Source organism: Triturus cristatus, chromosome 10, assembly GCF_964204655.1.
Source record: "Triturus cristatus chromosome 10, aTriCri1.1, whole genome shotgun sequence".
In the NCBI taxonomy this organism is placed as follows: Eukaryota; Metazoa; Chordata; class Amphibia; order Caudata; family Salamandridae; genus Triturus; species Triturus cristatus.
Genome location: NC_140593.1, coordinates 1,077,503,294 through 1,077,530,734, shown reverse-complemented (window position 1 = coordinate 1,077,530,734; position 27,441 = coordinate 1,077,503,294).

Sequence of the window (27,441 nt, the reverse complement as noted above, 5' to 3'; positions counted from 1 at the left end):
CCCTACCAGCTGGAGGCATGTATTTGTACAATCCCCCTCCCCAGTACTTCTCTGGAACCCCATGAGCCCTTAAAGAGACCTCATAGGCCGCTAGCCACTTGGCAATATCATCCCCTGCACTATAGCTAGCTACTATGTCTTTCGGCAGATAGGGTTTGGGTTCCCTGGTGATCTCTCGGTCTTTGCTGCCACCATTAGGAACAGTTTGTGCCCCGACTCGTAAGATCTGGAGATCCATCTCCTTGAGCCTCAACTCGTGAGCCATCCTCCGTTCCTCCTTTTCTTTCTCCAGCTCCGCTAACTTCCATGTGAGCTGTCTTTTCTCCCTCCGGTCAGTTAACTCTGCTTCAGATAAGCCACCGCTAGAGACAGTGCTGCCCTTCCTGGAAATGGTTCTGGGCCCCGCTACTAGGTTCCCCACCTCAGGTTGGTACAACCCAGCCCCCTCGCTAGCAGGCTCTTCATCCCTGTCCTCCCTTTCATCCTTACTTTCTCGTCGTGCCTCCCCCCAAGCCCTCAAGCTGGTTTGGAGCTCACCTTTCTTTGCACCTGGGGGACAATACACCCCCTCTCTCTCACAAAACTCTTTGAGTTGGGCCACAGTGTAAGCTTCCACATCTTCCAGCACAAACTCCATTTTGCCCACTCAGAATAAAGAACAGGTGTTTACAGAAGCTATGCAGGGGGGTACCTTTTGTAATACCTCCTCCCACCACCAGAGTAAATTTGGAAAAAACAAAACTCAGAATTAGGAAGTCCGCTTTGAGAAAACTCCCGGTGTAGGCCTATGGACTACCCACAGCTATTGTCGAGTGGACGCAAGCACAGCTGAATCCCACCGCTGAACACCAATTATGTTAGAAAACCCCGGGCAACCGAGGTTAGCAGTCACCCGGCCTTTCCAACACACAAGGGGTAGCTTGGCTCGAGCGGTTAGGGGTCAGGCAGCGCGTTAAGCGTACGTCACACCCTCACAATAACCATGCGTTCATCCGTTCCAAAAACGACTCTACACCGTAAAAATTTATGAAATATCTCTGTGTTTATCTTGTTTTCTCTTAGTTGCAGGTTAAATAAATAATAACACACTTACAGTACACAAAGCTTCTTCTGTAAAAAGGGTAGGTCAAATAAATAAGCTCAGATCATAAATAATCAATGAATAAATAGATGTGCATAAAATACATAGGCAAATAAATACTGCGAGGGAATAAATACTGTGAGACAATAAATACTGTGAGACAATAAATAGGATAAATACAAAGAATACAATACTCTCAATAAATATAAGCCATCAGTACACTTTCAAATCAGGTCACATTTGTGAGGTACTATGGGTTGATTCGGCCCAATCACAGCTTGTGGTTATGTGGATGGACTGAGGGTGTCTCACCTAGCTTGGATAAGGCTGAGGCTAAAACTGAGGTAGGTCAAGGGTAACTTAGGAATCTGGCTCTCCCAACCTACACAACCCCTCACACAGGTCACTGTATCAGTATCAGTCCAGCCCTGGCACTCCCAGGCTGGTCCTAACACCTCTCTAGCCCCTAGGATGGTCTCTTAGGGCTCCACAGGGCCTTAGGCGCCCTCTATTCCACTTACTGCCCTCTTTATGAACTTCCGACTCCTCCGGAGTCGTGTCGACGCCGAGAGGCGGTTCCGGTTCGATGTCGCTAGCCGGCCTCGGCTCGATGTCAGTTCCTGTTGATGCCGCGAGGCGGCTCCGGATCGATGTCGGTGGACGGCCTCCGCTCGATATCAGTTCCTGTTGACGCCGTGAGGCGGTTCCGGATCGATGTCGGCGGACGGCCTCGGCTCGATGTCGGTCTCCGGCGTCACAGGGTCACGATCTCCCTACTTCCGGGTGTCTCCGGAGTGCGACCTCCACTCCCGACCTCCGGTGCTCTTCTCTTCAGGTTCCGGCGACTCCGGAGTGCGATCTCCACTCCCGACCTCCGGTGCTCCTTTCCTCCGGTTCTGGCGACTCCGGAGTGCGATCTCCACTCCCGACCTCCAGTACGTTTCTCCTTGGTCCCGGCGGCTCCGGAGTGCGATCTCCACTCCCGACCTCCGGTACGCTTCACCTCGGTCTCCGGCGACTCCGGAGGGCGGACTTCACTCCCCCGTCGACGCCGCACACTCGACCTCGGGTGTCTTCCCTCCTCAACCTCTGGTACTCTCCACGACCTCCGTCGGCGCCCTCTCTCGACCTCTGGTGGCTCCGGGTACGACGTCTGCTTTCCAGTCAGCGCCGCTTCTTCACCTCCGGCCCCAGGTCTCTAGGCTTCTCGACGTCGGACTCCAGGGAAACCAATAAACAGGTCAGGAACTTGCTGTTCTTCACTTCCAAGGCCTGTTCCGGCTGTTCAGGTCCTTGTGTTGGTTCTTCTTGACTTTATCCCACACAGGGCTCCAGGTTGGGCTCAGTCAGTAGGGACTAACTAGTATCAAGGGTGGGTTTATGGACCCCACTCCAGGCACAAGTTTCCACCCCTGCTGCCTCAGTCCTTCCTCCTTCAGGTTTTTGCTGCTCTCCCTTCACCAGTCAGGTGCCAACTGCTGCCTTCCAACTGCCAACTGTCAACCTGAGATGGTTTCCCAACATTCCAAACCTGCCTCCCTCTGTCCCAGGGTTCTAGAATGTTCTGGAAGGTACTAGTAGGTTCCAGTGATGTCACAGGTGACAATGGGTGGCCACCATTTTGTGTCTCAGGCCCTCAGACAGAAGTTCCAGGGGTAGGGAAAATGGCTCCCTGACCCTGCATCAACACTAAAAAGTCTGGTGGTTCCCAAAAAGGAAAAATTCTAACAGGGTTTGAGGCAAAAGTGGGACAAAATAAATAATGATGAGGAGGGACCACCCAAAGGGCTGACAGGTCTAACAGGATGGAGCTATAGATGGATGGAAGGTGGGAAGAAAGAACCTCATCTAGGGTTGCAAGCCTTACTCACTCACCCGATGGTATTCGAGGTATGGATCAAAGTAGGGGAAATTCAGATTTTCTGGCTACCCCTTACCTCCCAGCACCCAGGTTGCCATCAGTCGATGGTGAGCGAGGCTATGACTGAAGGAGAAGCAAGACATCTGCAGAAAGGGTGCTGTCACACTTGACCCAGCTACCTGAAGAACATTGGCGGAGCAGGTGGGTGATGAGGCAGGAGGAGGACCCCGTGGAAGGAGATTATTTCCTGCGCCACCCATCATCGCAGACTTGCAGATCATGTGACGCAGGCCCAAATCATCCAATGCTTTAGAAGTGGACAGTAAATGCAAGCCCTGGTGGCAAGCTAGAAGACTATGAGGGGGGGCAGTGAGGCCACCTCCCTTCACAGAGAGAAGACCAAGGAGCTGGCAAGATGGCGTCCAAGGACTCGGACGAGTGAGAAGCAAGCTCCCGGTCTATCCCCCCATCTGGGGTTGATGCGAAAGATTGAGCGGCGAGGCTGCCTGATAATCAAATCTGAAGAAGACAAGAAGACAAATGTACCTGTGGCGTCATGAAAGACTTTCATCGATGACGATATTAGACCAGTAAAGTGGCTGAGCTTGCTGGTACTCCTCAGCAGGGATTGACAGCGTTGTAGCACCTGGGTCTGTAGGCAGAGAAACCGGCGGCGGTGAGCCCGGCGGTGGAGAGAGGCGGGGTTATCCAAACTCAGGCTAAGCAGTGAAGCAACATGTCGCCGAAAGCAACGAGAGGTGGAAAGACTCGCGTAATGGTGGATTCTGTGTCTGGTAGCAGTGCGGATGCGCTACTGTGGAAGGCATTCAGAAGAATACGGACAATATGCTGCAAGGAGGTGAGCAGGAAATGGTGAATAAAAAAGTCCCCCTGATCTTTTTGGCTAAAATGAGAGTCACTGCTACACTTGGTTCTAGAGCGGGTGCTGGAAAACACCAGAAACAGTATCAGGAGGCGCTAGCAGTGACCCGGCCAACAATGTATCTCAGGGGCAGCTGTCTTTAGAAGAACACCCTAAGGGCAGTTTAGGTGCCGCGCAAGAAAAGGGAGGTGCTGTGGATTTGGAGGCAGCAGTAAACCAAGATTTGACACTGGCGGAAATTAGTGTCAATGTATCTCAGGGGCAGCTAACATCACAGAAACACCCTAAGAGTAATGTGGGTGATATACAAAAGAGGGGGGATGATGTTGTGGAGCTGGTGGCAGCAGCAAACCACAAACAGACTGTGGAAGGCATTATTGAGAGATTGGAGGCTACAGAAAATAGGCCCGGCATGGGATCAGAGGCTGAGTGTGCCCTGGACTTGGTAGAGCATGGAGGAGCTCATGGTGGTGTTCCTAAAGAGATCGACTCTGGCAAGAACTTTTTTTCAATGTCCGATCCCTCGGATACATCAGAGGAAGAATGTGCTCTAGACGTTAAATCAAGGTCATATGAGGGCTCATTATTGAGCACTAGTAGCGAGCAGAATAGCGCCTACCTTGATGAGGAAAAAACTGATGTTTTGACTGTCCGTAAGAAAATAAGAGTAACCAAGGAAAAGGGGCAGCAGATAGGTGAGAGAGAGGGCAATTTATGGGACTTTTCTTCTTTATTAGAGCTGTCACCCGAAGGAGAGAGGGCTGTCGGCTCCGTCATGGGAGAGGTACTAAGCAACCCAGATGAAGAAATCTCATTGGGTTCAATATATCAAAGCATTCTGGATCACAGAATCAAGACCCGTACAGAGAATTTAAAACACACTGCCCGCCGGAAATTGCAGAATACTGTTCGGAGGATTGCCAAAGCCTGCAATGAATTCACGGAAAGCATTACTGAAGCAGAAGTACGGATTTCGGTTCTCGAGGATGAGATGGTTGCCCAAAAGGCAACAACGGCAGCTATGAGCTCACACAAGGAGGATGTTCACTTAAAGATCGTCGATTTAGAGAATCGACTACGGTGTAACAAACTGCGCATATTAGGGATTCCTGAAGGAGTCGAGGGACAGGATACTCGTAAATTGTAGTGGATTTATTTATAGAAGCTTTTCCGGAACTCTCAATGTGGAACTAGGCCAATGAAATACAGAGGGCACATAGGTTTCCATTTAAACAATTCACCGTCAAAGACGGACAGACTGCTGCTAAGCCCAGGGCAATCTTGATATGTCTGAATAACTTTCTAGCACGCCAGGCTGTATATGATCTGGCAAGGCCAGATCGGAAGAGGGCGGGGAAGGGGACACAAAGCCTGATTATTGCCACCACACTGCCACAGGTGGCAATTACATCAATTAATTTCACCATTCCAAGGCAAGGGGGCGCAAGCCTTCCTGTTATATCCGGCCACGCTGAAAACCATATGCAAGGGACAAACATGTTTTTTTACATCAGAAGTGCAGGCTAAGGAATATTTGTTGTCTATTTATGTGGGAATTGTTAGAAGCTTGACTATAGGTGGCTTCTCCCTAATGCTTAGATCTGGACTTGTTATTGACTTGTTATCAATTTTTTAAGGGGACTTTTGAACAATGGTGTAGCTAAACTACTGTTGAGCTATTGTATCTTCAATGTTGTATGTAATCCATTTAATAGGTCTGTCCTCTTGGTTTGGTTTTTCTTTTTGGTTTGATCTTCGAAAAAGAGGAGGAAAGAATTTTGTCTGGGGGGGGGCGCTTACCGGGTAGGAAGCTAAACTCCCCATCGCAGGGCCATGGGCCCAAATGCCCGCTATTTCGGGGGAGGGAGGTGGGGTGTGGGGGGGCTCGAGGAGGGCACATGGTGGGGGGTGGTTTGGTTAGGTGGGTGGTGTGTGGGGCTAAGGGGGGTTCTGGGGGGTGGGGAAGGGCTATCAAAACAAAACTCAATCCAAAGCAAAAGAAAGTTGGATTATATGATTATTATATATTATTTGGAAGCACTGACATCTGGCCCACTGGTCTTGATTAGTATGGCAAGTAAAAAAACAACCTTTGGGTTATGTATATGTTTGTATAATGTTTGTGGCCTGAATAGTATTGGGAAAAGGCAACGGGTAGCGGCAGACCTACGATTAATGAAACCCGATATCCTGTGTACACAGGAGACACACATACCCTGAGCAAACGTATGGTATTAAAGGAGCTCGGATTTTCATTCATTGTGGCATCCCGACAGACTACCACTAATAGAGGGGTTGCGATATTGGCCCAACAAGGAATTGTAGGGACCGGGAGAAAATTGGTGGATAATTTTGGTAGGTAGGCCATCGCTGAATGTTTAGTAGGGGGTACCAAGTTGGTAATATGCACAATCTATGGCTCAAATATAGACAAAGCAGTAATACTAGCTGGGTTAAATCTAGAACTAGCTCTGTGGGATACCCCTCTGATATTATGTGGAGATTTTAACATTCATGTAGAAGGTCAGACCTGGGATGCTGACTATGATAGATATGAGGGTCGAAAGCCTAGAGTCTTTAAAGCTCTACGGCAGCTTATCAGTGATCATGGATTGGTAAATGCATGGTCATCTCTCAACTACCCTCACCCCGGGATATACCTTTTATTCACATCCTTACCACAAATTAATTAGGCTCGATTATGTCTTCACGTCTGGGTCGCTTATTGTGGGGGCAAAAATGCAGGTGTGGCCTAGGATCACGTCCCATTGCTTTTGGATATGTATAGGATTAGTCAAGTGAAGCTGGGTAGGGCTTTTACTTTCAATAGGAAGCTCCTACTGGACAGTACAGTTTTTGGACCATACGAAAACGTGGGCTATGCAATTTTGGGATGTAAATAGAGGATCTACCTCTAGTGCTATGGTTTGGGATGCTCTGAAGGCGGGGCTGAGAGGAGAGACACTTAGTTATGGATTGGCAAAGCAGCGGCAACAACAGACTGTGCTAGACGGCTTTTTAGGGGATCTTAGGGAAGCAGAGCAGGAACTTATACAGGCGGTTAGGACAGGGCTGGAAGTCAAGGACATACAAACTAAGATAGCTTACTGTAAAGCTAAGATCAATTGGGTTTGGAGTAAGGAAATTGCTAGTCAGTACAAGGCATATAAGAAGGAGAGATATGAGTATGGGGAGGCTACAGGGTGCTGTCTGGCCCAGCGGTTGCGTGTAAAGCAGTCTTCACATAAAATAACAGCACTGGTTGATACAGCTGGGAGATAGTAGAAATTATGGAGGACATTTTGGAAGTATTGCACATCTTTTATAAAGACCTGTATACACAGAATGAATGTCATGATCAAGCTATAAAGACTTTTCTCCAGCAATTAGAGTTAGCTGGGCTAGGCCAAGAAGAACAGGCAATACTGTAGGCATTGATAACCATGGAGGAGCTTATGGAGGCTATAGGATCGCTGGCTAGTGAAAAAGCAGCAGGACCTGATAAATTGCCACTGGAGATTTATCGCATGCTTTTACAGGTGCTTAAGGAGGATATGTTGGTCACGTTTCAAGCGGCTCAGTCTGGGAATCCGCCACCATCATTGGACGAGGCTAACATAATCGTCTTCAAGAAGAAAGACAAACCTTCAAACTTGCCTGGGTCTTATAGACCAATTTCATTGTTAAATGCGGATGGCAAAAGTTATGCAAAGATCCTAGCAACAAGGGTGGCGCGTGTGATTTCGCCCTTGGTATCTACCTATCAACATGAATTTATACCTGGCAGGAGCACGATCAATCATATTAGTAGAGTCATCACATTGATAGACTATACTAATGTACAACATACTAGGCTCGGGCTGATCTTTCTTGACGCTGAGAAAGCGTTTGACTGTGTCTCCTGGTCCTTTTTGTGGGCACTCATGTGTAAGATGGGGTACGGTGTAAACTTTACTAGAGCTATACAGATCATGTATAAATCACCGCGTGCTAGGATCTGTGTAATGGGCAAGGAATCGGAGCCTATTTACATTAGATGGGGAACAAGGCAGGGCTGTCCCTGCTCCCCGCTCTTATTTGCCCAATATATAGAGCCATTTTTGGCAATGGTGGAAAAGAGTAATAAGATCACCTCCATGACTTGTGGGCAATACCAGGTGCGGGTTTTAGCCTTTGCAGATGACATTGAAGTAGCAACGGCAGACCCAGAGCAGGCTGCTGTAGAGATAGAACGCTTGGCTAGTATGGGAAACATCCATTGCCACGCGGGCATTGCATCGCAATGCTTTTACATCGCGGGTAATACAACGCAAGTCGTTACAACGACTTGCGCTGGATGGCGCTCTAACCTTAGGAATAGTATGATTTACTATTCCAACACCTTCCCTACTGTACGTAGACTGGTGTTGGAATAGTGAAACATACTATTCCGAAGTCCAGCGCAAGTGGTTGTAACGACTTGCGTTGTAAAAACTGCGATGTTACGTTCTGCAATCATTTTGATCACGTTGTAACGTCACATATTCGGCTAGAATATTTGGGGAGGCGTCAAGGTATAAACTAAACCCAACTAAAACTCAAATTATGTGTAATCAAGTGGCCTGCCCGGGAGATGTTCGGATAACTGAGGAAGCCCCGTATTTGGGTATAAAAATTAGGATGTCACTGCAGGAATTAATAGAAGTTAACTGAGGAGGTATAGTCTCAGGGATTCAACAACAACTGGATTGGTTGTAGTGCTTGTATCTCTCACTAGTGGGGAGATGCAATGTGCTCAAGAGGAGTATTCTACCCAAAGTTATGCATTACTTCAGGGCGGTCCCTCTAGAGCTGACTCGAAAACAACTACAAAAACTACAATCCATAACTGATAGGTTTTTGTGGGGGCAAAGGAAAGCGCGACGGGCCTTCAAGTTTATGATGCTACCTCGAGATGGGGGGGATGGGCTGTGCCCAATTTTAAGTTTTATTATTATGTATGTTTGCTTCAAAATATGCGGATATTGCTAACAGGAGAGGAAGTGACTGCATCGGCGGAAACACCATCGATCTATCAGATGTTACTGGGTTCAGTTGCTAGAAATTCTCTATTTAAATTTTTGGAGTTAAGCTATTATAAAAAAAACACGTTTTAAGGTTGTGTTGGCAGCATATAAGGTCTGGAAGAGTGCACGTAAGATATTCCGGGGGTTTGTTTTTATACACCTATCAACTCAACGCTAGTGTTACCTGTTATATTTTGGGAGTCGACGCTGGAGAGATGGAGGAGTAATGGGATAAGGGTATTAGGAGACTTATATGAGGATGGAATACTTGTGTCATTTTTAGACTTGGCTAATAGATATAGTCTGCAGAAAAATGACTTCTTTAAGTTTTTACAAATTCGGGATTATTTGTGGAAACATAAATCGGCTGGGTTGGAAAGTAATCCATTTGTGGAGGCAATCAAACGAGGGGCAAAAATTTGGGTGATGTATGGTATCTTAATGGACACTCAGCAGGATGATTTGGAAATTTAGGACCGGAAATGGAGTATACGGTTAGGACATGAGTGTGCTTACATGTAGCAATCAATTGATACTGCAGGGAAAATGTTGTTGTCAGCCAATCTGAAAGCCCAATATTTTCAGTCACTCTTTAACTTGTACTGTACGCCAGTGAGGATGATGAAATGGGGTGGGTCAAACGATGGGAAGTGTTTTAGATGCACTTCAGAGATGGCAGATATTATGCATATCATTTTTGATTGTACATGTTTAAGGCAATGGCGGGGACATATTGAGGTGTTTCTGACTGAAATTATAGGGGTCGAAGTCCAGATAACAGAGGATGTAATGCTAACAGGGGTTGGTGATGCCCTTAAACAGGGCCAACCAAGCTATCCATTTAAATATCTCATATTTATAGCTGTGGCGGTAGCACGGCTCTGTGTTGCGTCAACTTGATTGCAGCAGGATGCCCCATCGTTTGAAATGTGGAGGGCTAAATTCTATAATATTTAAAATATGGAATATAGCCCCTATTGTTTGAAATCGAAGAAAAGGCAAAAATTGTGGACTGCGATATGGGGGCCTATGATAGAGCATATGAGCTGAGAGGGCCAAGCGGCAATGCTTTTGTAAACTCTGTTATGCTGCTATGTATCTTTGTTTTTTTTGGGGGGGGGGTTCTTCTTTCTTTTGGACGGCCCCGTGGATTGTCAAATTGCCGTGCGGTTTATGAATGTGCAATAATTGTTTACTGTCATTTGTTTTGGATTGAATTAATAAAAAGATTATTAAAAAAAAAAGAGAAGACCAAGGTGCTGCTTCAAAAAGTGCCCCCCAAGCAGCACTGAGCGGGGAGATCATAGGACCTCAGGTCCAATAAACAGAAGATCCTCAAAGGCCTCAAAGAAGGATAATGAATTTATTTTCCTTCCTCCACTAGGTGAGTAAACTCTGTGGCTCCACTGGGATGGTGATAGCGGAGGTGGAAGAAAGAACAGGTAGTGCCCAGGGCGTAAAAGGGGAGCTTAGACCACTGTCAGCAACACACCAAGGTGACCCGATCAAGTAACCCAAGGCACACTATGGTGACAACCCCTTAGTGAGAGACTAATTATACACAGGAAATGGGTGCCTGACAGCACACACCACAAGCACCTGTGCAAATAATGGCAAGCCCGCTGCCTTCCTACATCCGCACATTAGGCCCACTAGGTGAAAGCATTGCAGAACAATAGTCTGAAATTGGGAGTAAAAAACTACACAACAAAATAGGCTTGAAAAATACAAGATTCAGAAGGAAATTCCACTATAGAGGGCCAATGAGCCCATATAGGAGAAGACAGTGAGGAACATCCTCAAGACAGGGATAGGCCATCACTGTGGGAAGTACTAGCAGTGGTCCGCAAATCCAGAACAGTGGTGGGACATTAAACTGAAGCCATGGCCCTGGACAACACTTTACTCAGGACAGACCTTAGAAATGACTTCAAGAGGGTTGAGACAGTAGAAGATCGGTTGGCGAACACACCTCCACCATTGAAGGTCTGCTGGAGGAGGTCACATCCCTGAAAGGGGCACACAGTAGCTAGCTGCAATAGCAGAAGATGCAGAATGTCACTCCTGTAGAAATCCTTGAGAAATCAAAGGGTCCATTTACCTGATTTTTTGTGAAAGTACTCATTCTCTAAACTCATTTCTTCAAAAGGCTCTCAGAGCACACACCTCACCCAAAATGGCAATACCTGCATGTATCCTACACTTCAGTTCCAGGAACGTGATCCTCCTACTGCCGCATCCAATTTGAGAACACTCAAATACTCCTGTTTCCCTGATTGCACCCATGTGGAACGGATCAAGAGCAGATCCTTTGCAGAAGCAAAAAGGTAACTATGGGAGAGAGGACTGAAGAATATAATGCTGTGTATAGCAAAATTATGAGTCCTATCTGAAGGACAATTCTGGTACTTCATGATTCTACAATGTGTCTAGGAGTGTCTGTATGGCACGGGCAAAGTTGGGGAGAAAAAAACAGGGTGTCTAGGAGTGGCTGGATGGGTGGGGCAAAGTTGGGGAGAAAAAAAAGCACACAGCAAGCAGGGAACCATCAATGAGACTGAAAACCAACACAAGAGGAGAGGTGACAGGGTGGGCACAAGCCAAGAGGAATCTGAACCTGAACGTCTGAAAAAGAGGGGGGTTGCTAGAGACATCTGAAGAATGACTCCTGATCTGACAACAGTGACTCCCAAGATTCCCAACACAAAAGAGCAATAGACAAGACAAATGGCCTGTCAGATGGGAGGAACAAAGCCTGCTCCAGGGTCATTCAACATATGACAGGAAGGGACATAAAGAAACGGGAAACATAATTTACCACGCGGTTGGAACCGCGCAGTACCTATACACGCATTTATTACCAAGCAAATGCCTTTACTACGCATGCCTTTACCACAAATATGCCTTTACACACGCATGCGTTTACAATGAGTTAGACTATATATAATGCGTTGCAAAGGCAGGCGTGGTAAAGGCATATGCATGGTAAAGATTTGCGTGGTAAAGGCATTTGCGTGGTAATGGACGCGTTGTAAAGGCATGTGTCGTAATTCCATACATGGTTCCACCATACATCCTAAAGAAACAAGTGCTATCTATATTCCAGTACCACGATATGGCGATTCTCCAGAGCTAGTACCCCTTCGAATGAGGGAAGTTTGATAACAACTCTGAGATGGTGCCGGGTGGACACATGGCCGTCAGGCCTGTCCTCAAGGGAGATTGTTCTCCTCTCTCACCGGGAAGGAGGACGGTCAACTAGTGACAACATAACTCACTCAATTGGGTGTGGAGGGTAATCAGGCGCTCTCATAGTTTTCACAACTTGGTACATAAAGAAGATAGTCTCCAATTCTTTGCGGTGCGTCCAAAAGGGAAAACACCCTACTTCCCCAAACTCAATCAAAGATTGCACAAATTATTTACAATTTTTGAAGCCCACGCTTCATATCACACAGTAAGTACAATAATGTAAAATATCAAGGTTAACCAGTATCCGGACGTGACTGCGGCGTTCAAAGGTGCCCCGTACTTCAGGGACCTGTAATGAAATTCGGAGTGTATGTCTCCATGGAGCTATTGGAATATATAATTTGAAATCTGTCGGAACTACTTCTACACTTTTGCAAGTTGTTTGTTGTATTAAAAACCTCAATAGTGGATGTATGGATTGGATTCGGGACTAGAATATTTGGAGATTACCTTGATTAAGACAAATGGTTAGAAGAATTCATAAGCCCTGAGGAAGTCGTAAGGTCATACCCTGTAACAACGAAACGAGTTGGCTTAAGGGAGTGGAAGACCACGTTACATTAAAGAAGAAACAAAAAAGCCCAACCTACTACTTGCTTGATATTTTACATTATTGTACTTACTGTGTGATATGATGCGTGTGCTTCAAAAATTGTAAATAGTGACAACATAACATTCTAAGAATTCTAGTTTGTATGTATACATCTGGTTATTAACCCCTTCGATGCGAGTGACGGAGCGGTTCCGTCATGCGCGTCGGTTGCGCTGTGCGCATGACGGAACCGCTCCGTCATGGCCCTGCCCGCGCACGGAACCTTCAGCACAGCGCGGTAATCCGCGCCGCGCTGAAGGGGTTAAGCAATTGAAGGGTGAATGGCACTGCAAGCACTGGAGGCATGGGAAGTTCAAAACCCGCCGCATGCGGCGGGGAAGAAGTTAGTGGGGTTTACACAGTTGAAAGCTCACAGGTCAAAAACACAGACACTCATTAGAGATACAAAAGGTTTTGCAGGAATCAAACAGACTCAGTACAGGCCCAAGGGGCATTGGGAGTGGTGGTCAAATAGAGGAAATTGCTGGAAAATGTGATCCGTTTAGGGTTATGAAGAGGAATGAAAATAACTTGGTTCACAGGCTTAAACGAGGAGTGGTATCACAAATTGTGAATAGGCACAGACCCAATCTTTGTTACTCCAGGAAACACACCTAGGGGCATATTTACAAGCCCTGTGTGCCACCGGTGCATCACTTTTATTGACAAACAGGTGGCGCAGTGTGCTGGCCCATATTTACAAGGCCACGCAAAGCCATCCTGCGTGGCTTTTCATGGACTTTTAAATATGGCCCCATTTTACGCATCACTTTGCGTGAAAGGGGCTTTCCATGGGTGTTGCCGCCGGTGTTCCCACGCAACACCCATGGATGCTGTCGCTTTCCCAGATTTACAATGTTTAAGAAACCTGAGAATGCATCGGAATCTTGCGCCTCCTCAGGGGAGGCGTAAGGAGGCGCAACGAGGAGAAATACTTTGATTTCTCCTCGCTTTATCCTCTTTCTATGGGTGCTGCATTATGCAGCATGCATCCAAAGAAGAAAACGTCATCAATAATTGTTCTTGTGCAAAAAGGAGTCACTTCCTGCACAAAAACAATCATCCCCTCACAGCAGGCACCCTTGCGACATCCAGTTGTGTGCCAGCGCAGGTGAAAGCCCAGAGATGCGTCATACTGTTGGAAATATGACGCATCCCTGTGCTTTAAAATTGAAGCAGCTCAGTACAGCAAAATGGCTTGTGGCGCCCGCTGCGTCATTTTGTTGTAAATGAGGTCTCTAATGTCAAATAAATGCGCATTCATTATGCAAGGGTTTGGCACACGCAGTCTTTGATTCTGTGACATCTGGAGTGGCGATTCTGGTGAGAACGACACTCCCACTAATGGTAACCCGGATATGGGTGGACCCAATGGGCTGTGTTGCAGTAGTGTGTGGTGACTGGAATTCTGAAACAATAGTAGTGATCTCAAGATACCCCCAGCCTAGAATCCAACCTCCTATATTGGGACAATTGGTGGAGATGGTTCTTCAGGCCCCGCAGGCACTCTCACCCATGGGAGGGGACTTTAACCTGACCCTGCGGTAGGATATAGATAGCCCCCCCCTCCCTTGGCAACAGCATGGCGGGGAAGGGTCACATTTAAATGGTTCTGCTAGGGCCCTGGAATGGCAGCAGACATTTTGAAGAGAGGCGCAACTTTTGGTGAGGCACTGCTTTTTTTTTCAGTGAAGTCAGGAACTCATCCTCGGGTTGGAATCTTTTTTTGCCTCAATGGAGCAGAGCTGGGGATCAGTGGCGTAGGTAGGCCGTACACCACCTGTGGCAGTCCCTGCGTTTGCCGCCGACAGCGGGTGAATAGAAGAGCGCAGCAGAGGCCGCCACCCTCCCCTTGCTACGCTACTGCTGGAGATGTAAGAGCGTGACATGTCCCGCTAAAGGGATATGAGACTGCTCTCCATTGGTGACCAAGATAGAAGCACAATCATACAAGATGATGGCTGGAAGCAGATGCTCGGGTAGACTGCTGTATGAGAGCTAATAAAGTGACATACCCTGCCAAGACAGCCCAAAAACATTTGGAAAGATCTGGGACCTTGGGAGAGAATTCCAAAATCTCTTTTTAGTGGTCCGAGAATTCCTACCCGGTGGATGATGTCAACACAAGATATGTTTCTGGAGGACTGACCTTAGGACGAACAGAGAGGTGGAGAAGGGAAGGAGTCTGTCCTGCATGATAGATAATAGTAGCAATGTCTATATGAATAAGTAAGGGAATGATCATATATGGAGTGATAACTGGGCTTCCTGACCATTGGTTATTGGAATGTACCTGCATCAAAATGTATTATTAAGTTAATCAGGTGACAAATTGGACCACGAATGCAATTACTGAGTTGAACCGCCTTTTTAAGAAGTTCAATATCTCTATAATTCAGTTTGTTTTTTAATGTGCAGCAACAAGAAAAGCGCCCTTTTAACAATACGGTCACTAATCCGTAGTTAATGGAGCAGAGATTATGTATTGATATGCAAAGCCCTTTGGTGAAACATACGACTGATCAGAAATTAGCATTCAACTCCTAGTAGCCGTTTATCATTACAACTTAACATGTACAATATGTCAAGGTGAACAAACAACACATTAAATTACACATCTTTGTATCTCGAGACAATATAACGAGAAATTAATGAAATGCGTGGAAAATGCAAAATACACAAAAAGAAAAAAATGATGAATCCATCGGCAGCAGTACATGTCATAAATACACAAAAAACAGTAATAGTAAAAGATTAAATAGCTCTGTTGAATAATTCATGTACAAGGCACTGTATTCAATTTAAGGCACACTTTAGCATGAATTTTAAAAATGAATTTAGAAATATGGGAATCGTGCGAAGGAATATTTTGCACTATAATTTCCCTTTAACTACCCTAAACATTATTCCTTATTCATTCCTAAAACACAACAGAACGGCTTATATCAGAATGAGGGAAAGAATGTTAAATATATTACAAATTAATCATTTGCTTGAAGTAGGAATGTACAATAAACTAAAGATCTTTTGGGGGCACAATTGTGTTAACAGGGGGGAATAATGTTATGTCTGGGGATAGTATGACCAATAAGGTAAAATAAATGTGTCTCCAATTCATGGTAACGAGTCTAGCGTGATTTTAATCAAAGGTGTAATTTAAAAACATTTTGGAGTAAAATCGATAAAGTGAGACGTGTCCGAAATCCTTTAATAGTAAAAAAAAAAAAGTCGTGAGGGAGGAAATATTTCTAGCAGTTCAATCAATCAACTCCATAGATCATAAGCAATTCTACCTAACATATAAAAATAGCCTGTTGCAATTCGGAGTTTTCAAGTATATTAGAACAAACAACCTTGACTGGTTGTCCTTGGTGATGTGATGCCTAAAGAGCCCAAACCTCCCATCTATCTGATTTCAGTGAACCTGATTAACTTTAACACGTCTAGCCTTACACAACGTTCCCCTTTTACATATGGAAATGGCACAATGGACGCATACAGCTGCAGTGGCGGCTGCCTGGGAACGGGGAGGGTGGAGGGGGGATCGGGGGCTGGATGGATTAAAAATATAAAAATTAATTTATGCACCATGTCTTTCATCCTTCCTGCTGGAAGCACCGGAAGCACCCACGTTTCCAGTCTTTCCCAGCCAATCACGATGCAGCATTGTGATTGGTTTGAGCATCCTGTTTGGAGACAGTGCCTGGGAACCTAGGCATGTTCTCCATAGAGAACATGTCAAGTGCGCATGGATCCTCATTTCTGTAGTCTTTCACTGGGACCTGGAAATCAGCGTTAAGGATTGGTTGATGAACCCATTGGCCAGTATTCTTCGTCAATGCACAAGCAATATATGAGATTTGTATACCACATTCTTTTTCTTATCACTGCTCAGGTCTAAAATACTACATGCATGCTAAACTGATGTGGTTAAAATGTATTATTAGCTTTAACCCTTCGCAACACTCCTTCACATATTCACCCCCTAAGGTCTCCCCAATTGACTTTTTGGCTTCATCATCATGCTGCAACATTCTGATGCAATGACATGTCAATGCATGCAGAGCATTCTGCCCCGCTCAAGATATCACACCTGCCTTCTTAATATATGCTTAATTATTAATGAAAATACACTTATTTACTTATATAAAAATCAAGTAATTGAATGCCTTAGGTCTTTTGACACTTCTGTCACTCTCTTTCACTTCTTTTGACTTGAGTGCGCCATTAGCTCTGGTACTCTTCTCTTCTCATGACTTGATAGCTTCATTAGGTGTTTGGCTCTGTAACTCTCCTTCTCTTATACTGATTTGGAAGCTTTGTTGAAGGTCATATCTCTTTCAAGGTCATGCTACCCACACAATTCACCTCCGCTTCTATATATTACAACCCTGTTTAAGTTCCAACTGTGAGAGTGTTCAATTTTAACAGCATTTCTAAAGACCATTAGGTGCTCTCATAGTTCTATGGAATCTTGAGAATTTTTCATGGGGTCACTGAAGCTTTCACTTTCATAAATCACCCACATTCACACATACTTTACGTATAGCCCTCCTTGCATCTCAATGTTCTTTCATAAAACCACTTTCTTTCTTCTTTTGTTCTCAACACACTCTCTTTATGATTTCTTCCTACTGTCTTTCCATTATTCATCCATGATAGACATAACCAGGCATTGGCTTTCCTAGCCTTAAATAACTCAAAACGAGAAGGACCAGTAGAACTATGCAGGGTGATTCTGCACACATCCATCCATTTTGTCAAGCCCAACCTTTAATTTTTACCAAAATACTTTATCAATCCCTTCAATTTTTTAAGCCTCTCCACCATGCTGCTTGTCTCTGGGTGGTATATTGAAACTATTGTATGAATTATACCTATCGGCATCAAAATGATAGAATTTCCTCAGATGTGGATTTTACTCAATTATCTATAAGTAATGCCTTGGGAAAGTCTTCCCTACTAAATATCTCAGACAAAAAAATCAATGGCACTACTTGTATTCACATCATTAACAAACTTGATCTCCCGCCAACTAAAGAACATATCAACTAATTTGGAACTATATCGTACCTGAACCGCACCACCTATAGGCCCAAAAACGTCTGTGTCTACATCATCCCAAGGCTTCTCTAGTAGGTTCCTAATAGTCATGGGTTGTTCTCTCGTCTTACATATTTTATCACTTTGAGAAAGCGTCCTCTTACAAGCCATTCAACCTGCTTATCCATGCCATCCATAATCTCTCTTTCACCCATTAAACCCCTTGATGACCATCATGCACTATTCCTAACAATTTCTCATGATATGACACTGGTGAATCAATTTTGATCCTCTACATATTATTCATTTGTTCCTCTTTATATTATTCCTTGGTTCATCTCTCACATTTCAATAATATCCCACATCATTGCTACATAACTTCTTTACTGCCCAACCATCTCTCACCAACTTCATAACTTCCTGAAAAATGCCATATTCTTCAAATTCATTGTTCCACTCTGTGAGATCTCTGACACAGTCACTTAAGACACAGATATTTTCTCCATCCTCTTGATCATCTATTTTTCTTTTAATTTCTGTTTCTTCCACCAATCTAGAACAGCAATCAGCCACAACATTGCACCTCTCAGGAACATAAATAACCTCAAAGTCACATTCTTGTAAAGCAACTACCCAACTGCTGTTTCTGGGCCCGATTCACAGAACTAATCTGAGACAAAATCCTAAACTTACTACTTTTGGTATTCACAGAAGGCCTTTAGTAGCAGTAAAGTTAGGATTTTGTCTTAAGTTTGACTTAAGTTTGACTTAAGTTTGACTTAAGACAGACTTAAGACAGATTTAAGACAAACTTAAGACAGACTTAAGACAGACTTAAGACAAAACCCTAACTTTACTACTACTAAATGCCTTCTGTGAATACCAAAAGTAGTACGTTTAGGATTTTGTCTCAGATTAGTTTTGTGAATCGGGCCCTCTGTGTTTGGAGGCATGTAAGTCCAATCAAAGCATTTACAACTGTTTGGGGTCCATTTTGGCTGTAGCAACTTTAAGAGTCCAATTTGTGAATGAGAATAGGTTTACTCTTTTGTGGGTTGGCACCTCTACATCCTTAAATCCCTCCCTAACCTTCCTTTAACCCTGCTTTACTCCTCCCTTAAACCCAATTTAATAGTCAGCATGCCCCATTTTCCAGCCTCTCCTCCTGTCCATCCCACATTTATTGCTAAAATGTATATTTACGTGTTAGGGAAATCTGCAGTTGGGGCAGAGATCTCTGCATGGAAAAAGATAGAAGAGGTCACGATGGAACCTCCACACGTGGTTTTTGAATATTATTTTGTAGCATGTGTAGTAGTACTATTGTAAAACTACTAAACACACTACAAAAATCGTGAATAGACCCCTCAGAGGATACTATTTAATGATTTTCAAACAAGCACTGAACTCAAAGGAACCCAACAACTATTATCCAGTTACAAGGATATCTTGTGTACTAACAATACAACAGAAAATAGGCAGACAACAATCTCATAAGTACATTGAAGATAAGAGTTTTCTGTGCAAACAGCAATGAGTGCTTCAAACAAGGTGAGCAACTGAAATAACACTATCGAGGTACAAGGAATTTGTTGGGAGATGGTGCAAGAGGATATTAAAGGTGCTAGCTTTCTTACACGTATCACAGTTTGACACTCGTTGCCATCCAGAGATTCTAGACTAAAAGCGGAAGCAAGGCTGTCTACAACAGCTTTGAAGTGGTTTGCGTTGTTTCAACTTGTGTCCACTGTTTCAACTTGTGTCCACGTAGAATGTGATTTAACCTTATCCCCAATGCTTTTTCCATTTGGACAGCCTTTTTAAAACTCTCCTGGTTCAGCTTTGTGTTTATGTGAGTGACACTGAACTTGTACTCTTATTAATTTACCTGTGTTGGATATGTGACAAATTGATGTGCCTGAATAGCAAGACAAATGTGCTCTTGTTGGCAATCCAAATTGTGTAAGCACCAAATTCATATTCCATTATTTGCAGACAAATATGTTGGAAAGACACCCAAAGCCAGATTGTCAAAGACTTTGCTTCCGGATTACATCTCTTTTTTGATGCAGACCTAACGCAAATCGCTATTTGCCTGCTTTATTAAAAAAAAAAAAATGCAATACAGCACAATGCTCTGTCTTGTATTACTTTGCAACATGGCGGGTGCAAGGGAACTCCTGTGCATCCACCATGGATTTTGATGCAAGCTCATATTTAAAAGAGTTGTAGACATGGGTTTGAGCCCAAATGGCGCACCTGCCTAATGCTAGTGTAACAAGAGGAAATATCTTTATTTATTTCCTCTCTCCAGCACAGATAGAAAGAGAAAAAGGCTGCCAAGGATGTTTTTTGTGAAAGAAGGGACCCCTTCCCGCAAAAAAAATATTCTGACCATAGCTCTATATTTCCATTAATTAAAGCATTTTATTTGACCTCGTAACATCCTGGGTGCTGCGCATGCAAGTGCTGCCTTTGCTGGCTTTTTTAGCTCAATGTATGCTGGAGCACTTACATTGTCATCTGTTGCTCTTTCCAATGACATATATTTACATCATAAGAAACTTTTTAAGTTTAGAAACATTAATACGTTAAGCCACACAGATAGTCATACTTAATCAAGTTTATCCATACTCCATGAAATTATCAAATGTCACGTCTTTCTTCATAAGTCCTTTTGTATTTTCAAAAACCCCCTCAAATTTTAAAATGGATAATCAATGCAATGAGGGCAGTTTTTGTGTGGCAAACCATATGTATATTTTGTCAGTTGCAACAGATGTAGTATAACTTTGAGTTATTGTATTTTCCGTATTTCTAATGGTTACAAATACAGGAAAAATATAACACAAGATTTTCCTGAAAATAAAGTGATACTCCAAATGTATTAACTCCCATTAATAAACAATACTACTTTAAAAAATAATAACTTTATGAAAAAAGTTGTTCCAGTGTGCACGAAGTATGCATAAATATGATTATGTTTCATATGTTACTAACACAGGAAACTTATAACTCATAATTATCCTGAAAATAAAGTGGTATTCCAAATGTAAACTCCCATTAAAACAACTGTGATTTTTTGAAAAAAATAAAAACTTTAGAAAGAAAGGTGTTCCAGTGTATAATTTCACAAAGTGTTTATCAACATTATTATGTATTAATAATTAGAACACTTGAATGTTCAGTGCTCCATTGAAGACAATGAAGTGCTCCCGGCTTCTAATTGCTGGCAGAACCCCAGAGCATCAACATTCCAATGTTTTCCTTTCACAGCTGTTGCAGAGAACAAAGGCCTATCGGAGCCCGAGGGAATTTCAACCCTGTCGGGCTCCATGAGGCTTTGTTTAGCTAATTAGATCATCCTGCCCTCTAGGAGCGGGATATTCTAATAGCCTTATAGTCCTCCGCAGCGAGGCACACCAGCCTTGTTAAAGGTCCTCACCTTCGACTTGGGCCTTTAATGCTAGAGCGGGCCTTTATTGGCCGCTACAACCTGCTACAGTGGGCTATAAGGCTATATTAATTAGAATGCTTTTCATATAAAAAAAATGAGTTTGCCACAAAATTACTGTTGTGAACTCAAAAAAAAAAGGTTGCTATACCTTTGTTTCTAGAATATTTCCAGTTTAGGCATGGATTCAAGTGATTTTACAAAAAGCCACAAAGAATAATTGATTTACAGTACCAACCAAGTGTGACATGGGTTACAGTGTTTGATAAGCCTTCAATAATTACCCTTGCTAGCTGGAGCATAGCTGGACACTATCTTGCTGCGCAGTGTGAAAGTACAACAGTATAAGGCTTCTGCATTGAAAAGAGATGCTTCAACAAATTGTGGAAAAGGCTGTTCCATCTACCCGGAGTGGCACAGTCAGCCATCTTGAAATGTGAGTAAAAACCACGTTCATAGCATCTTCTGTTTTCCAGTCTCCTGAAAAAGCCTGTGAGCACCGCTTCACGCAAGCTGTCCCAGACTGGGAAGGAGTGAGGTTTGCCACATAAAGGACCCAGAATCTTGGCAGAGTCCACCCCACAGTTCATTCCAATCCCTGCTTTAGCACCAGCTGCCATCAGGCCAGGGTTTTAAGGCAATACTTTTATTGGGAGGCAGATGTCAGCAATCCATGCAAATGTCATGTTCACAAGGATCACAGGGGATTATCTAACAGTGCAACATTCTTTAAATCCCTATTGACTACCTGTCACAGAGTGAAATTGTGCCAACCCATAAGCAGAAAGGACATCAAGCGGTGATGTGTGCAGACTCCGGGAGCATGTATTGGTAATTCTCGTTTCAAGGAGCATTTTAATGAAGGCGGAAGCCATTATTGCATGTGATGATAGTGCACAATCGTTGATAATGCACCAATGAATTTATCAAAAACTGCTACAGAATTTTGAAATAGCTTGCCTTAGAATTAAAGCATCCCTGCAGAATTATCTCTTGAACTTCCTCTAAAATCCAGTGAGCTTGTCAGTAGTGACCGACTGGTCAATCCATTAAAACTGGACGGCATTGGGTGCTTAATGTTTCCCCTTAAGTGGTCAAGTCCAAGATGGCTCATATATGAAAGAGAAGACATCCAGCCAAAGTTACAGTTTCTGGATGATATCTTCACTCTGATTACAGACCATCAAAAGTTGTCATGCCCAAATAGGGTATAGCGTGCTGGACCTTGATTCACAGAGTCCAGTACCACATGAGGGTACTGATTCTGGGATTCTTTACATTGGGGTTTACCTGGTGCAGTCCTGCATCTGGTAGAACCTGAAAATGTGCAGGGTGGTATCTCCTGTGCACATACCATTCCCTATAACTTGGAACAGGGGTTCATTAGTAATTTACCAAATGAACATTACAGGGCTAAATGGGTGCCCACTAGGAATAGTCACTTATAAGTATAAAATGCCAATTGAGAAAGCCCTCCAAATAAAAGTCAGAAATGTTCTTTCTTCCTATGATTGGAGATGATATGCAGCATCTATCATTTTGCATACTTAAGCCCCTAATACTGGAATCAGTTTCTGTAGTGAAGTAAATGATGATCAGGTCCACGTAAGTTCTTGTAAGAATAAGTATTTATTTAGTAGATGGTACAAGGTCTCAAGATGTTAAGAAAGATGGAAATAAAACCCCACCAGGAGCTGTCTCCTTACAGCTCAGCTCCAAGCTCCCAACTGAATTCACAGAGCTAGGAACCGAACATTCTAATGTGTCATCATGAATATCAACATTCAACATGGTGACAGCAGAGGAGTAGCAAGACAGGATGAGTAGCAATCACTACACATCTTCCCCTTTTATACCTTTATAAAAACAACTAAAATATACAATGTACACATAGCATCAGAAAAAGGATACACAGAGTACAATAGGAAACATCACGAGAAAGGAGAATTACGAGGCAGGAAGGAAACAGTGCTAAGAAGGAAAAGGGAAAAATATAATTTGAGAATAGAAGATACGGTAAGATAATAGAAGAGTAGAAGATAAGCGAATAAGAAAGAACATAAAGAAGGAGATAAGAGATTGTACATATAGGAGATAGGAGATAGAAACACATCTTCTCCCTGAAAAATGACAGAAAAGAAAAGGAAATCACACAGTAAAGAGGATAAAAGACAGCAAAAATAAGAAGACGACGTAAAGTTGAGAGTTACATCCAAAACACAACTGTTGGCCAGACAGGAGTGGAGATGAAAACCAACGAACATCAGAAACAACAGCAGAAATAACAGCTAGAAAAATGGAAGAAAAAGTACTCCTGACAGAAGAATAAATGAAGCTTAATAAAAACAATGGAGTACGAAATTAATTAGAAGAAAACCTCAATTGCCAGGAAATTTCATGAAATAACACCTTTGCGCAAAGGAGAAAACTGGCATAAGAATAGAATAAAATCATAGAGCTCTTGAAAATCATAAAAAGGTTTTGTGCACAGAACCTGAAATTAACATTAGAAACCGGTATATGTAAATAACATACGTACTTTCATCAGAAATACAGAAAAATGAAATATTTCATTATAACTTGAACTGCAGAAATGCGAGATGAATCATAAAATTGAAATTAGAATCAAACATTAAAGCTTGCGATCACATTTTTAAAGAACAGGAACATGTGCCAAATTCATTCACAACAATATGAATAAATGAAAATGAAGGCACGCTCAAAAATTATGCATGAATAAAACATTGAACACCACTAATAATTAGAGCACTATGGTAGTTCATGATAAATAATAAGCAATAAAATTGAACATTTATCGTAAATGTAAATGAAAAACATTCCTGAAAACGAATAGAGCAAACATAGAAAGAACAGAAAATTTCCATTTCTTTCGTTCATTCTATCGTTTGAGGCAAAACTCGAACTTATAGAGCCCCAAGGAAATGTACGAAAAGTAAACTGAATAAAGGGATATAGAACCTCAATATGTAAATATGAACATCAAAAATGGCTCCAAACAAGAGGTTAGAATGCTCAACTAAGAGCCAACAGGAATTTTGCAGAGATGCATGAAATGATCTGCATAAATCATCAAGTAACAACAATCAATCACAATAAATTATAAAGATCATACCATCAAGAGCACAGTTAGTAAATAAGAAAAAATGTAAGGATGATAAGAATTTCAAACATAAGAAAAATAAAATAATAAAAGTAGTCACCGTTGTCACTGTTGTAAAATTGTCACCGTTGTATAATGTTCAGGAAAAGGTCCCTCTTTAACTCATCCCTGAACGCAGTAAAATGATAAATCCAACGGCTTATGAAAGTGGTTGGCATGAAACATGATTGGCAAGAAGCATGGTGTGCCTTAATCAAGAAAGAAAGCGCCAATATCAAAATGGCGGCATGTTTCGTGCGTCGTGTCGAGTGGCTGCAGGCACGATCTTGCACCAAACTTAAACGTGCAGCAGACTTGACGTGGAAGGAGCGTCACGAAGAAGAAGACATCGAAACAACGTCACAGAGGTCCATGGAGGGAGCAGAATGAAATATGCACGAGGAGCAACTTTTAAACAGGAAACGCTCGAGCTGGTTTCAACGAACTTCACAGGTAGGACACTTAATATTACTTTTTTTTTTTAAATGTAATTTGCAACATTTCAAAAAGAACACAGAGAAAGGGGCAATACATTATCATGATCCAACTGGCCACTTTCAAAATTGGATGCTTGACAAACTTGAAACGTGCTCCATAACTTTGCTTGGAAACGTTAATGGAGTTAAGAAATCCCCAACACAGTCGCTTAGCGAGCATACAACACCGGTGCTTGAACTTTGCTACAAACGGTGTGCATGTCTCCTTGACCCGAAATGTCCATAAGGATTTCAAATGCTCATCACAGTAGATTTTGAATACGTGTAAAGCAGAAAAAAGTAAAAGCAGTAAGTTGCTGAGGGCACACAGGTAAAATCGGAACAGCATGGCCGGCGTTAAAGTTGGCACAAAGCAAATTAAATCACTGGGATGCTTAACAGCAATAAAACGCATAAAGCAAGAACTGGTCACTGTGAAATGGGAGACACATTCTCCGAAAGTAGCATAGAAAATCACGAAGAGATGGAGAGGAACTTGAAGTCAGGAAATTAGACTTTATAGAACCACCCTCAAAAGGTAGCAGGAAGTTACAGCAGGACTGTACAACAGGGACTGGCTTGTTGAGATGAGGGCAACCAGTATGGTGAAATGGTCACTGGTGGGGTTTTTTAACGTGCCAGTATGCTAGGAAGTCAATTGAAGAAATGAAAACTTAAATGGTTACCTTGTTGAAGAAAGTCCATTTGTTGTTGCTTGAAATTTAAAGTAAGATAAAGTTGAAATGCCCAAATCGTCGCCAAATCTGTAGTTAAGTAAATGATGATCAGGTCACGTAAGTTCTTGTAAGAATAAGTATTTATTTAGTAGATCGTACAAGGTATCAAGATGTTAAGAAAGATGGAAATAAAACCCCACCAGGAGCTGTCTCCTTACAGCTCAGCTCCAAGCTCCCAACTGAATTCACAGAGCAAGGAACCCAACATTCTTATGTGTCATCATGAATATCAACATTCAACATGGTGACAGCAGAGGATGAGCAAGACAGGATGAGTAGCAATCACTACAGTTTCCCATACAGCTTCATGTCTGCACCAATCATAGACACTTGGATGCGCTAATGTATCGCAATACCACTGTTAATATATGTTGGGAATCTCCCATCAGCACCATGAGACTCTTTCAGGGTAATATGGTGTACTTAATAAGATCCATTTATTAATAATAATAAAAATAATTCTCAAAGGATCCCTGCACTACTCCTAAAAATCTATAACTATTTGTAGAATTTACTCACATGGAATTTCTACCAGGTAGAAACTAGCCAAAAGTAAATCATGTAGAATTGTTCATTGCAAATTCAACATTTTTTCGCAACAGGGAAATATTTTTCCTGTGCAGAGAAACCCCTTTTTCCATACCCTAAGTAAGTATGAAGGTGCTCACTTTCCTTCATCACCATGGACTGTACTTACCTATGCCTTTTACACCCCTAAACGTAGATGTGTTACCAGCGGGAACTATCAGCAATATATATGTGACTATCCATAAAAATATGAGTTTACAGGTGCTTCACTACCTTTCAACTACATAACCTATGCTAAACAACTAAAAAATTCACACTACTGGCTGATGTTCTCCTAGTTCAGGATGTGAAATTAACAATCATACATTTATTTTGTGCACATATGAACATCTAAGGTGCACAAAAAAGTTTGTCAACCAGCCCTAATTGCCACACAACTAAATATGTGGACAGGAATGTATTAGAGATGTCCTGTGAACCAGAGGCAAATGTGGTAAGAAATCCCAAAGACAACTAACGCTCTCTGGACCCACACTTATAACGCCTTATCTGTCTCTCTCTTCAGGGTGTTTGTGAGGATGCAGGTTGCACTGTGTGAGGTGTTATCTTTGTTTGCACCTATTTTTAATCTGAAATTATGGGCCCAATTCAGAAAGGTAAATATACCACATATACATTTACTCATGTATATTTAAGCCTACAACTAGGTGTAACTCTTCACATTTTTACAATTCACCATTTCTGTGTGGCTAGTTACACCTATCTGTAGACTTATTTGTCCCTATCACCTTGAATAATAGGGTTGATCCTCCTGCAACAGAATTTTCTAATGTAATTTAGAGATCTCCCGCACCTGGGATGAAATGTCCCTATGGAAAAAGTATAGGTAAAGTTAATAGCATTTATTATTGAAACAGATATATATTTTAATGTAAAATATAACTGTAAATTAATTTAAAATCTTCATTACTAACCTGGAAATAAGAAAATAACACTTTGCAGCACATTAACACATCAAATATAAGTGCATGGAGTAATACATTATTTTAAATACATTCATTTATAAATACTAATTTTTTAACAATAATTTGTTTTTAAATTACTCAGCCTCGCTAATATTTTTGTATTTACTTTTAAGTAAATTTCGTTGTTATATATGTAATTAATTAATTAATTTAAACATGAAAAATATTTTTTACGTTTAAAAAAAATTACTTTTTAAATCACATTCATCGTTAATTAGAAAAATGATCATTAACTATATTTAATTCACTTAAAAAATATGTATGCAATTTTAAATATAAAACTAGTTTAATTAAGGTAACAGTT